This window comes from Babylonia areolata, chromosome 2 (genome assembly GCF_041734735.1).
Source record: "Babylonia areolata isolate BAREFJ2019XMU chromosome 2, ASM4173473v1, whole genome shotgun sequence".
Lineage (NCBI taxonomy): Eukaryota > Metazoa > Mollusca > Gastropoda > Neogastropoda > Buccinidae > Babylonia > Babylonia areolata.
Genome location: NC_134877.1, coordinates 48058843 through 48071510, shown reverse-complemented (window position 1 = coordinate 48071510; position 12668 = coordinate 48058843). Strand labels below are relative to the sequence as shown.

The window sequence follows — 12668 nt, the reverse complement described above, 5'->3', positions numbered from 1 at the left end:
GAAGGGTGCGTCAGGGTGTGAGCATGCGCACTTGTGTGATGAATGGTGGGTTTGTTGTTTGTTTGTGTGTGTGTGTTGTTGTGTTGTGTGTTGTGTGTGGGGTGTTGTGTGGTGGTGCCGCGGCACGCGCGCGCTCGCTTTTCCCATTTTACCGGCAATCTTGTTTTCGCGTGCGCGTCACGGTGGGCTTTATGATCCAAAAGTGCCGTAGGGCGGTGGTTGCGGTCGTTACGTGCGTATGTGGTGTGGTGGGGTGTGTGTGTGTGTGTGGTTGTGTGTGTGGGGATTGTTTGGGAAACACACACACACACCCACAAAAAAACAACAACAACAAAAGAACAGCCCTCCAACAACTACAAAAACAAAAAAAAAGACAACAAACAACGATGGTCTAAATTTTTAACAGAGGGGTTTTTTTTTCCTCCGTGCTTGGAAGTCTTGGAAAAAGGCCCGACGCTTGTTACCCCAGAACTTCAATGCATCACGGGTAAAAGGTAAGGGGGTTATGCACGGGGATCGCAACTGAACGACTCAAATCGTTGAGCCACCCACAACCCAGACACACAGACAAAGGCGCCCGCGCACACACACACACACACCACACCACCCCACACACATACCATACACGCACAAAAAAACACATACACGCACACACACGTTTCATTTTTTGTTATTGCAGAAGTTTTGCTGCGTACCCCATAAGACATTTGTTGCAGTTTTATACTTGTTTGATTTTGGCGTTTTGTAACGTTTCCATTTTTCCCTGACTTTTGTTTTCTCCCCTACCCACCCTCCAACATACACAAAAACCTTGGTTGTTGTTTTCTTGTTGTTGTTTTTGGGGTTTGTTTGTTGTTTTTTTTTGTTTGTTTGTTTTTTGTTTTTTTCGTCTTTATCATTCAAGTGGAAAGACTTAAATGAAAAACAGCACATTTTCACACACTGAGAGACTCTCACAACATACCCGCACAAACACACACACCACGCACGAACATACACACACACCCCACAACACGCAACAACACACACACACACACAAAACAAACACACACCACAACCCCACAAAACCACACAAAACCACACCACACACACCCTACCCCCCCAAGCATGCCCAAAAGTCTGTTCAGAAAATTTTAACTCCCCAAGGCCTTGAGGGGTGTTTTGACACAATAAACTTTGTATCTTAGCACAAACGCGCTAAAATAACCTACACAACAACACGGGGTTTGTCCCGGTTCCTTTTTTTTTTTTTAAATAAATGCATTATTTTTTGCTTCTTTTCTTTTTCTTTCTTGAAGACCATTTTGACCTGAAAGAAAACCCCTTTGACAAACAAAGAGAATTTGAAAACAAAAAAGTAAAATTACACATCACAGTGAGTCAAAGTTTGGTACTTGCGCTCACGGGCAATGACCTGAATTTAATTTACCAAAGACCCAAACTTTTTTGACAACAAAACTACAACAATAAAAAACAATATAGTCAACAAACCAAACATGAACCTTTATTTTCAAAAAAGGCTGTTATGGTTTTAAAGAAATTTAAGAATGAATTTCACATCCTGTTGGTTCCATTTGCACCGTTTAATTATCAAATAAAAAAAAAGAATAAAACAAACGGATAATCGATTTACTCCGCCATCTCTCTGGGAACATTTTTCAATTTGCCCGTTTTTTATTTTGCTCGGATTTAAACAAGTCAGTGTCCGTGTCTTGTCTGTCTGTCTCTCTCTCTCCATACACCACACACACACACACACACGCGTGCACTTTATAAATGCAAACGTAACAAGAAACAAAGCACAAACCACCCACACACCACCACAACCACACACACACACACACACACACACACACACGGCTTCCAAGTACTTCCCCACCACAAAACAACACACACAAACACGCATTCACAGCGCGCAAGCACGCGTTTTTAGTGTCAATCAAGCAAAATTTCTTTCTTCTTTTTTGTTTCTTGAAGACCATATTGAACTACACACACAAACACACACCACACACACACACACACCACACACCCACACCAACGGTTCCCAAATACCTTCCACCACACACAACACACACACACACACACATTTTAATCATATGGTTTATTTTAGTTTTGCCGGGGTTTTTTTTTCTTAATCCTTTAAAAATTTTCGTTTAATTTTTTTTTACCGGGTTTTTTCTTTATAAAAATATTTTTTTGCTTGGTGGTTTTTTTTTTATATATACCTCAATATTCATATGCGTGTTTTTTGTTTTGTTTTGGGGTTTTCCACCACCCAAAAAATAAATCGATGCCCTGAAAAGGCAATTTAAATGTGGGGAAAAAAACGAATTAGTGTTAAAAATTACTCGCCGCTCTTGCGTCTGTTTTCCGTTTTTGGGTTAAAAAGTTCTTTAAAACATTGTGTTTTAAATCATTGTTGTTTTTTTTTTTGTAGCCGTGCTCCGGGGGGTTCTAATAGGGTACGGCAAAAAGGGGCTTAACTAAATATATTGATTCAATGAAAGGGTAACAAATCCCACCACAGGCCAGGAACATTAAGGCCAGTCACAAATGGTTTTTTTTATTTTTTATTTTTCAAAAAAGAGAAGACCAAAGAAAAAATAATGAGAAGAAGACAAGAACTAAGAGAAGAAGACTAGAAGAGAACAGTCTAAAGAAAAGGCAGCCAACGTAGCGAGATTTGCTGTTGTGGGAACAAAACTACCCCTCACGGGAAAAGCAAAGGAGCAGGTGCTGGGCCCCGGGTGGCCGGGGGTTGGGGTGCCCCCATCCCCTATTGGGGTTTTTAACGACCTATTGGGCCTACACCCTTAAGGTCAAATTTTTTTCGGTTGGGGGTTTATTGAACCTGGGGCGGGACTGGCCCGAAGAGGGGGTGCGCTGGTGGATGGGCCGCAGGGCAGCCCTTCCTCCCAGGAATGTTAGACCATCATCACCCGTCGGCCAATTTTACAAATAGGGGAAATACAAAGACAAATTTCGTGGGGTGCAAACCCGATCGTCACAAAAGAAGAAAATTTATGGAATGTGCTTGTTACAAGGTGTTCATAACGATTTCTAAATGATTCAAAACCGATTTTCTCGGATAATTTCAAAAGAAAGACCAATGCCCCACTTTAAAATAGTGAAAAGAATGTTGATTATTTAAGATGAATTTAATCTTAAATTTTAAATCACCTGAACAGGGTCAGTTTAACACCGTGCTGAAAATTACAAACTGCGTTAAAAACAGTTTACGTAGGCAAAAAAAATGGAATAGATTTAAAGAAGGAATTTAAAACGATTCTGCCAGTATTAATCTGTGTTTATTGTCGACAAAAGAGCTATTAATTAAATACGGGAACAGAAACACAAGTTTCTCTAGCCAATGCGATCCGACGCGACACTGGTCGAGCAGCCAAACAGTGGTCTCCCGGACAAAATGAGTAAGCAAGTGACGTCAATATTCGTCAAGGGTTAGGAGGGGAAAACCCTGCTCTGGCTTGTGCGGAAACCTTTGGGCAAGCAAGGCCCCTTGTCAATTTTTATTCTTCGAGCCCGGCAGAAATTTATGAAAAAAGGGCCCCTTTTATTTTTTTTAATCATGTTAGTTCTACTCTGACTCCCCCAAACAATTTATTGTATGCTTGCTGTGACGGATTGCACAGTCAGTTTGGGTGAATATTCCTGACCCTTTTTCAGAATGTGGGCTGGGGCATTGCCCAAAACGTTTTTGTTTCTGCTTTATCAAAATCAGATAAGATAGTGTATTTTCCAAAGAACCTTCAATATTAGCGAAAGTAAAGTACAAAGTCAATGAACAGTGTTGAAATTGGTTTCACAGGATTTTCTGATTTTTTCCCAAATGAAATTCCATTTACCTTTTCCTGATAGGATATAAACGTCGTACCCCCAAAACTTCCCTTTTTTCTCCATGTCTCCCCTTTTCCCTAAAACCCCCTCAACATTAAACTTTGCCCTCAGAAAAAAGTTAAAAGAAAACTTTTCCTCTGGGCGGATGGAAAAAATAGGCATCCTTTTAAAAATCAATTGTCCAAATGAACATTAAGAGTTGGTTCTTTTTTGAAAGACAAAGACAGGAACGAGCTGAGTTTGGGAAATGCTTTTTGTGGGAAAATTTTAACACGGGGGAAAAATCCAAATGTACTAGGGATCAAAAACTTTTGTAAAGAGGGAAGAGAAGACAAAGCTGGCTAGAGCTGGGTGTACAGAGAACAGAGGGGTGGGGCCCAGTAGAGAAAACAAAATTTGGGGATGAAAAGGGGGGGGGGTGAGGTGGGTGGGGGGGGCACGAGTGGAGGGGATGCACTGCATAGACTGTGCGATTCGTTTTGGTGATTTGGATAAAACCACGATAGTCACATCAAAATTCAAAATGATTTTCCTGTGGCACCTAGTATTGACTGTCAGTTTTGCGACGCTCCTGATAAGTCATAAGGAGAGAAGACAGACTTCCTGCAAGAGAGATTTAAGAAAACCTAAACAGAGTGGTTTCGGGGGCTGTGGCGAAAAAGTTACATTAAACATTGCGGGCTTAATGTTTTATGGGAAACGAATTTTCTTTAGGGAACAGGGAAAAAATCACAAAAATGAAAAAGGGGGTTTGGGTTCCCAGGTATGGCCCAGGGGTGGTTTCTACATTTGAGGTTTTACCGTTGCAATTTTAAAAGGATTTTAACACCCCACCAGAAAAAAACAAACAAAAAAACCCCCACCTTATCAATTTAAAGTTCAAAACAATTTCGGGTTCATCTAGCAAGGGGGTATCACGCGTTTGGCAATTCATCGTTTTTTTCACTACACTGCCAGGCAGAGCCGACCAGCAGCATAACCCAAAGCGCTAATCGGGAGTTGAGTTCATGCACATATATTTTGTGTACATATCACAGCGCATTCCTTCTACGTGAATTTATCAGAGAATAACACCTTGTTGCCATAGGTTCTTTTTCATTCATTGCTTCATGTGCGTGTTGCACACGGACCTCAGTTTGTCCTTCCACCCGAATGGCGAGATGCTCATTTGATTTTCCAGTTCAAACTTGAGAGAAAGGAAGAAACGTACGGACACTTGACAATTCTGCCACTCCCTCCTGTAAAAAATGGTCTTTTTGTGTCATTTATTAGTGATTATTCTGAGAATATCAGCAGACTACAGCATGGAAATGTTCTTTGGACCGCCTGAGAAATGTGACTATTGACTGAATGGATGATGAGATGGAGACAGAGAATGAATTCTTGATGAAACTGTTTCAACAAAGAGATCCAAGAAATGCCAGGGAAGGGCTGAGGGAAGGGAAGGAGACGGAAGCAAATCCCGTGTTATTAATACAGTGTGTGTTTATCACACAGGTCCCAAGTTTGGTGTCCGAGTTAAGGTTACTTAGGGATTCTGGGGTAAGTGACGAACATCAGTAATCAAGGAACACCATTTGAAATGGTAACAAAAACAAACAATAAAAACAAACAAACAAACACGCAGACATACGTGTGTGTGTGTGTGTGTGTGTGTGTGTGTGTGTGTGTGTGTGTGTGTGGTGTACATGCATCTCTCTCTCTGTCTCTATCTGTCTCTGTCTCTGTCTGTCTGTCTCTCTGTCTCTTTCTCACTCTCGCGCCCGCGTGCGTGTGCGCTCTCTCTGTGTGTGTGTGTGTGTGTGTGTGTGTGTGTGTGTGTGTGTGTGTGTGTGTGTGATGTGAGCTGTCGTGTATATGTATGAGTGTCTTTTGTATTGATTAATCTGATGTGTGTCGCCAGCTGCATACACACAGGACCAAGAGATTCATCTTTTTAAGGATATCCGATACGTGGGGAGGGACTGGCTCGTTCTCAGGCTGCACAACATCCTCGCCACTCGTACTCAGGACTCAGTACATTTTCTGTCGAAGTAACTTGCCCCCAAGTAAGATATATATCAATAACCTTAATGCGAAACTAACTGAAGAACGTTGATGTCTGATATTGAAACTAACCGTTACAATGTCGATTACTGCTGATCCTTTTGTATTTGAGGACGATAGTGTGACCTTGCAAAGCGTAAGGTCAACGCACAGTCATTCACAAGCCTGTTACAAACAATGCGTTCCGTTCCACCTGGGTGTATGGAGGTCGATTTTAGTGCGATGGAATACATACCCTGGAACAACCCTGATAACCTTGTAAGTGCTGAAACAGAAAGATTGATAAAGAGAATACACGACATACTGTTGGTGTGCCTGTTTCTAATTGGAGGACCAGGTAACGTCATCAACATGGCGGTGTTCTACAAACAGGGGCCTCGGAGATCGAGTCAACCTGTGTCTCTTTTCCTTGTCCCTTGGCTGACGAACTGTACTTGATCACAGCTATGTTCTTCTATGCCGAGCAAATACACTTACAGTTTCACCTCACAAGAAAGATATGGCCCCCTGTTTACATTCTTTTGTCAACAATCGTTTAGGTGGTCCTTTTAAGTTTCACTTTCGTTTCCAACGTCCCTCTCAGCTATCCTTGCCGCCGAGAGATGCGTCTGTGTCCTCAGTCCACTCAGATTTCAAACTCTGATGCGCACAAGAACAATGGCTGCAATAATCATTGTTGTCTTCATTGTAGTGGTGGGTCTGTATTTCCCGGCAGCGGCTCGATTTTATATTCAGTGTGTTTACGATCGTTCCTCGGGACAGTGATGAAGACAATCGTCAGAGCAGAGTTTTTACAAAGCTCACAAAACAACTTGTTGAAACTGTGGACAGTGTGATCTATGGTGTGTTGGGTCTGCCTCTGGTCACGATGGTCGTGGTGATTGTTTCCACACTGATCACTGTCATCAAACTTCGGCAAATTGTAACATGGCGGGCTGGGACTTCGTCCTCGTTCTCTTGCCCGTGAACTGGCGCTGACCAAGATGCTGGTCGCTGGTTCTGTTCTTTTCATCGTCTGCGTTCTCCCTGTGACCTTCAGCAAGTTCATTAGATTTTTGATTCCGGAACTGAACTCCGGTCGACGTTATCACAATTTGTTCTTGACACACATGTGGATCAACATACTGCTTGCTTTCGTGGAACTCCACTTTCAACATCTTTGTGTATTATGTCATGGGGTCTCGTTATCGGGAAATCGTTTTTGGTCATTGTGCGGCAGAAGATAAAACCAAAACAACAAGAACTACGTCACACAGTGACTGACAGATCATGTCAGCTAACTACATTTGAAAAATGATATGTGTGGTATATAACATGTTTTCATAGTGCAACATCAGTGATCAAACTGAATGTTGAAGAAGAAGTGAACAAGTGAAACGTTTGGAAAGAATGGCAAAACGATACACTGTTGTTGTTTAATTAATTTGGTCTGCAGGGTCATCAATCACATGAAACCTATTTTGAAACTATGATCCCATGAAACCTATTTGAAAACTACGAAAAAAGCGAAGGAAGTGGAAAGTGAAATTACCGACATGGCGACCTTTTAAAGAAAGTGCGCGCGCGATCTTGCCCTACCTTATACTACAAAGTCCGAGTTTAAAAAAATATGGTTTGTTTATTCAAGGTGTTTAAGTTTGTGTGATTTGCCATCTCTTCCTTTCTCATTTCTGATCCGTTCTCCGTATCTTTTTAAACCGTTGTAACAGTCCACTGTTTGTCCCGTCTTCGGACCTGATAATCTGATCGTTCCACTGAGTCGCTAATATCTAAGTCAGTGTCCTAGTTGCAGTTCCTGGTAATGTATGCCTGATCACATATTTTAATAAATGTATTATGCATCATTTTCCTTTTGTCGCTGACAGCCCAGTGCGGTAGGCTAGGTAGATAGTTTGTAAACAAAAGAATTAGAATAGCATGCACTATGTTCCTTCAGTATCAGGCGCGCCATATAACGGAATAAAAGTGATCTGAGATTGGATTTCAATTTCGCACGGTATAGCAACAGTTCTCCCAGAGAACGTTGTCAAATCTTTGGACAAGCGCATGCGACAGCTGCCATTGCCTGTTTAGCTCAGTGATAAATTGCCGACACTTTCGCTGCCCATCTTAAGTTGATTACATTGTGGAGGAATGGAACAAGTTAGACATATCCTATTTCCCCACTTATACTAGTATGGTTTTCTCCGACAGTCATATCAGCTGAGTAGTGTTTCAGTGTTCAATTGGAATGTAACGACATATCGATAGCTGTTTCCACAATGAAGACTTCTTAGGATTTGCTTGCTGCTGGTTTCCCGCCTCGGGCTGAAGAGGAAAACTCCCATGTAAGCAAACCCAATTTTCATACCCCGAGTTGCTTATTGCACATTAGGAATGCACCTGTCTTTTCGGCATGGATAGTTACAATTCCTCATGCTCAATGCACAAGAATAGATGGTTGAACTTATTTTTCTATGGGATGAGATTTTTCGTTATGTGAATGTAGTGTTTAAAAGGATTTTTTTTTTTTCTGGAGACCTCCAGTGCGCATTTTGGAAACGAGCAATACAAATGTTCAGATGGCTTCCGTTTTTATGGCAATCGAATGAGTGACTGTTAAATAGTAAACAATTAGGCCAAGAACATAGCGAGTTATACTATACTTTTAACAATTTGTATTCATGTCAATGCCGATGAACTGCAGTTCCAATAGACCAGTGCACAGTAGATGCCATAGTTGTACACCACATGTACGGAATGTCACCAAAAACACGCTCAGTCTTTCTGAAACTATCGGTGAACTATGAACAGGCAAAAGCCAACATGCTAAATGCACCGAGTGAGAACACAACACGTTGAGAAAGCGAAACTGAGCATGGCCACTGCTGTACGGACATATCAGCAGCCATAGCACGGGTTTTCGAGGACAGACAATTACCTTGATGGCTAAAAGCCCCATTTGACCCCACACTGCCACAACTTCAAAGCACTGAGGGCTTTTGGAGCCATTGACTTTAAACCATACGTACACTAGTATTATTTGCAACCAGGGCCACAAGTGGGTAACAGCTTCTTCAAACTGGAGCAATGTCATCTGGATCACATAATATCGAGCAGTGACTTAATGTGCATTCAGTTCGATTTCCTTTTTCTAAAGGACATTTGTTTCGAATGACATCTTTTCTGTTTCGTGTTTAGTGACACTTCTTGGGAGTATTCGGGAATATTCCGAATATAACCATTAAAGATTGTTTTTCAATATGCATTTACATACACACATGCACCAGTCATCTCTCTCTCTCTCTCTCTCTCTCTCTCTCTCTGTGTGTGTGTGTGTGTGTGTGTGTGTGTGTGTGTGTGTGTGTGTGTGTTAATTCTCATCCTGTATTCTCATTGTGAATTGCTTTTCGAAACGTGTGAACATACCTCTCTCTTATATAATTTTCGTAAAAGAAACGAGGTGTTTGAGTACTGTTATGAATCTTTGAAAGTGCGCTTTGGAGACATGGAATGTTGAGGATGTTGCGCTTACTCGCCCTTGACTGTTACACCTTTTGTGTTAAGTCAGGGTGGTATCCCACGTGTGGTTTGGGTCTGCAAGGAACAACAAGGGCACGCGGATGTTAGTTGCACGGTTCGTGGGAGCGCATGTCACACGTATGTAAACACCTGCCTCACGACGCTTGACATTGGTGTAATAGTTTATTGTTGCTAGGTGCCAAGCGGCCATGTAAAGTGACCCTTAGAAGTCACAGCCTTAACCTGCTGTTGGAATAGTCACCGGAGCACTGTCTAATCCACGTAAGCGCCCCGGGGGTGCACTGCATCCATTGGAACTGGACCTCATGATTGATTTCACACAAAGAAGCTATTTTCCCCCCATCTCGCCATCTGTATACAGTCAAACCTGGTGGTGAGACTATTCGCGAGCAATAGATACACAGATCACATCCTCCTCCATCCCTCTCCTTCCCACAACCTGACCTTTGCTAAAAAATAAATAAATAAATATAATAATAATAATAATAATAATGAAAAAAGCAGTGCAACCCACTTTCGCCTGTCTCCGTGTCAAACAAGTTCCACGCCACTTATCATCATCATCATCATCATCATCATCATCACACACACACACACACACACACACACACACACACACACACACCCACACACACACACACACACACACACACATATATATATATATATATATATAGAGAGAGAGAGAGAGAGAGAGAGAGAGAGAGAGAGAGAGAGAGAGACAAACAGATAGACAGACAGATTTTTTTTTTGTATGTCTTTGATTATGGTGAAATGACTCTCGCAACCTTTTAATTTTTTTTTTTTTTCTTTTTTTTCAACTCTGATCAAGGGTGGCGCTTTTGGCACCTATGCCATACGGGAAGAGCGAATATGAAATTATTATTATTATTATTATTATTATTATTATTATTATTATTATTATTATTATTATTACCATCATCATGATCATCATCATCATCATCATTCTTATTGTTTTTGTTATTATTATTCTCACATTATACTGATGGTATACAAATTGATATTAAATGAAACTCTTATCTTCTTCACCGTATTTTTTTGTTTTGTTTTTTTGTTTTTTGGGGTTTTTTTCTTTAGTAGTAGTAGTAGTAGTAGTAGTAGTAGTAACAGCAGAATATCAGAAGCAGCAGCAGTAGAAGTAATAGTAGTGGTAGTGATACTTCATTATGATTATGTATCCCTCTCTAGCTCTCCACCACCGTGCAAACATTTCAGGTGTAAACCACAGGAATACACACTTAGACAGTGAATACGCCGGTTTGATATATGTGTTGAAGATGATTTCCAAGACTTCGCGGTGGAATAATTGAAGTGTGTCGCCTAAATGTGGAAGGTTGTGTTCCGGAATCAGTAATGTACTTGAAAACCAAACGCTATCATAAAGTGGTACGCGTGCAATATAACGTTTTATACTTCTGGCGCTCTCAGGTAAATCACAATTGACAACAATGAAAAACGTACGTCATTTATATTCCTCAATATTCTCTCTGTCTGCCTGTCTGTCTGTTTGCCGCTCTCTCTCTCTCTCTCTCTCTCTCTCTCTCTCTCTCTCTCTCTATATATATATATATATATATATATATATATATAGATATCCCTGACTTTCTGTATCTTACACACTCTCTCTCTCTCTCTCTCTCTCTCTCTCTCTCTCTCTCTCTCTCTCTCTCTCTCTCTGTACTCTGTGTGTACGCGTGTGAGTGAGTGAAATGCAAGCTCACACACAAGTGCATGTGCGCACACACTCACGCACATATGCACACACACTCACGCACATATGCACACACACTCACACGCACGCGTGATGATGATTCGAAGTTTGCAATAGACATACGTGAAAGCACATGAAAGTACATAACTGAACCTTGTTTGGAATGTTATTGGGTTTTTTTTAACCACCCCCAACAATCCCCCAGTAAGAACACCAGTCTTTTTGAGGTGTCAGAGGTCACAGCTTTGTGCGAAACAGGTCTGTATGGGTCCTTCAAGGCAGTGAAAACTGAAACTTCAGCAAAAGACCTGCACCTTTCCCGCCTATCCAACCACGCATCTTAGAGGAGCCGAGACGGTTTTGTTTGTCTGTTTGTTTTTTTTGGTAGGTATTTCTGTTGGTTGAAATGCAAGTAAGCTGTTCTGCGTTTTTGTTGTTGTTGGTGATGGTTGTTTGGTTGGTTGGTTATATGTTGTTTCTTGTTGTGACGTGGTTACTCACGCCACTTTCATTTTTGACAACCACATTCCATTTTTTACCAAAAGCCACAACAACAATGTTGTACTTTTCTATCGGTAGTAGTCGTGGTTGTTGTTGGTTGTTGTTTTTTGTTGTTGTTTTTTTTTTACGAAAATTGGTACGTATTTTTGTCATTTTGATAACAAATATTTCATGTGCATATCCACTGACTGTAATTTTCGGGAATCCCAACAATATTAAGTATAATCGTTGGTCCTTGCGATGATCTGAAAATACTAACTGCTAAAACAAACGGAACGAACACGTACGCCTGATTTCTAGTTGAACACTTTGCTTGCTAACTGGTCACAAACAGTAGGAATCAGAAGACAATTTCTTGATGTTGGTCGAGGAAGGACGTGTGGCTCTTCCGGGGGGTAGAATCCAGTTTGTCTCCACGACAAACGATTGTTGCTGGGATAAGGGCATTTAGCGTGTGGTCTCTTGCACATGTCGAACCGGAACAGGGACTACTGAGTGCCGCAAGAGATGAACCGGCAACATCGCAGGGTTACCTCTGATGTGGGTCTTCATGGTGATCATAACTTGTAAGATCCTTGTAGATTGCCAGCGCAAAGATCACAGCATACGAATATGAGAGAGGCAAGGAATGGGGAATTTAGAACGAGACATTACAGGATATTAAAGAAAGTATCGATACTACTACTACTACTGCTGCTGCTGCTGCTGGTACTACTACTACTACTACTACTACTACTACTACTACTACTAGTACTACTATTGCTGCTGCTGCTGCTGCTGTTGTTGTTGTTGTTGCTGCTACTTCTACTGCTGCTATTGATGTTGTTGATGATGATAACAATAAAGCGTGTTCCGTACGCAAAAAAAGGGATTGTTGTTGTTAGTCTTTCCAATGAAAAAAGAAGCAGTTTCGATTTAATTGTTATTAAACTATTTGCATTCCAAAATGGGATAGTAGTATTTGATTTACAATTAGCACGTGCGATTGTTTTGAACGGCACAATATGTA

General features: G+C 41.2%; 1 pseudogene; it reads left to right on the top strand.

Annotated features, from left to right (window-relative positions):
• Window positions 1-5162: 5162 nt before the first annotated feature.
• Window positions 5163-12170, top strand: LOC143277621 (uncharacterized; annotated as a pseudogene).
• The last annotated feature ends 498 nt before the right edge of the window (window positions 12171-12668 follow it).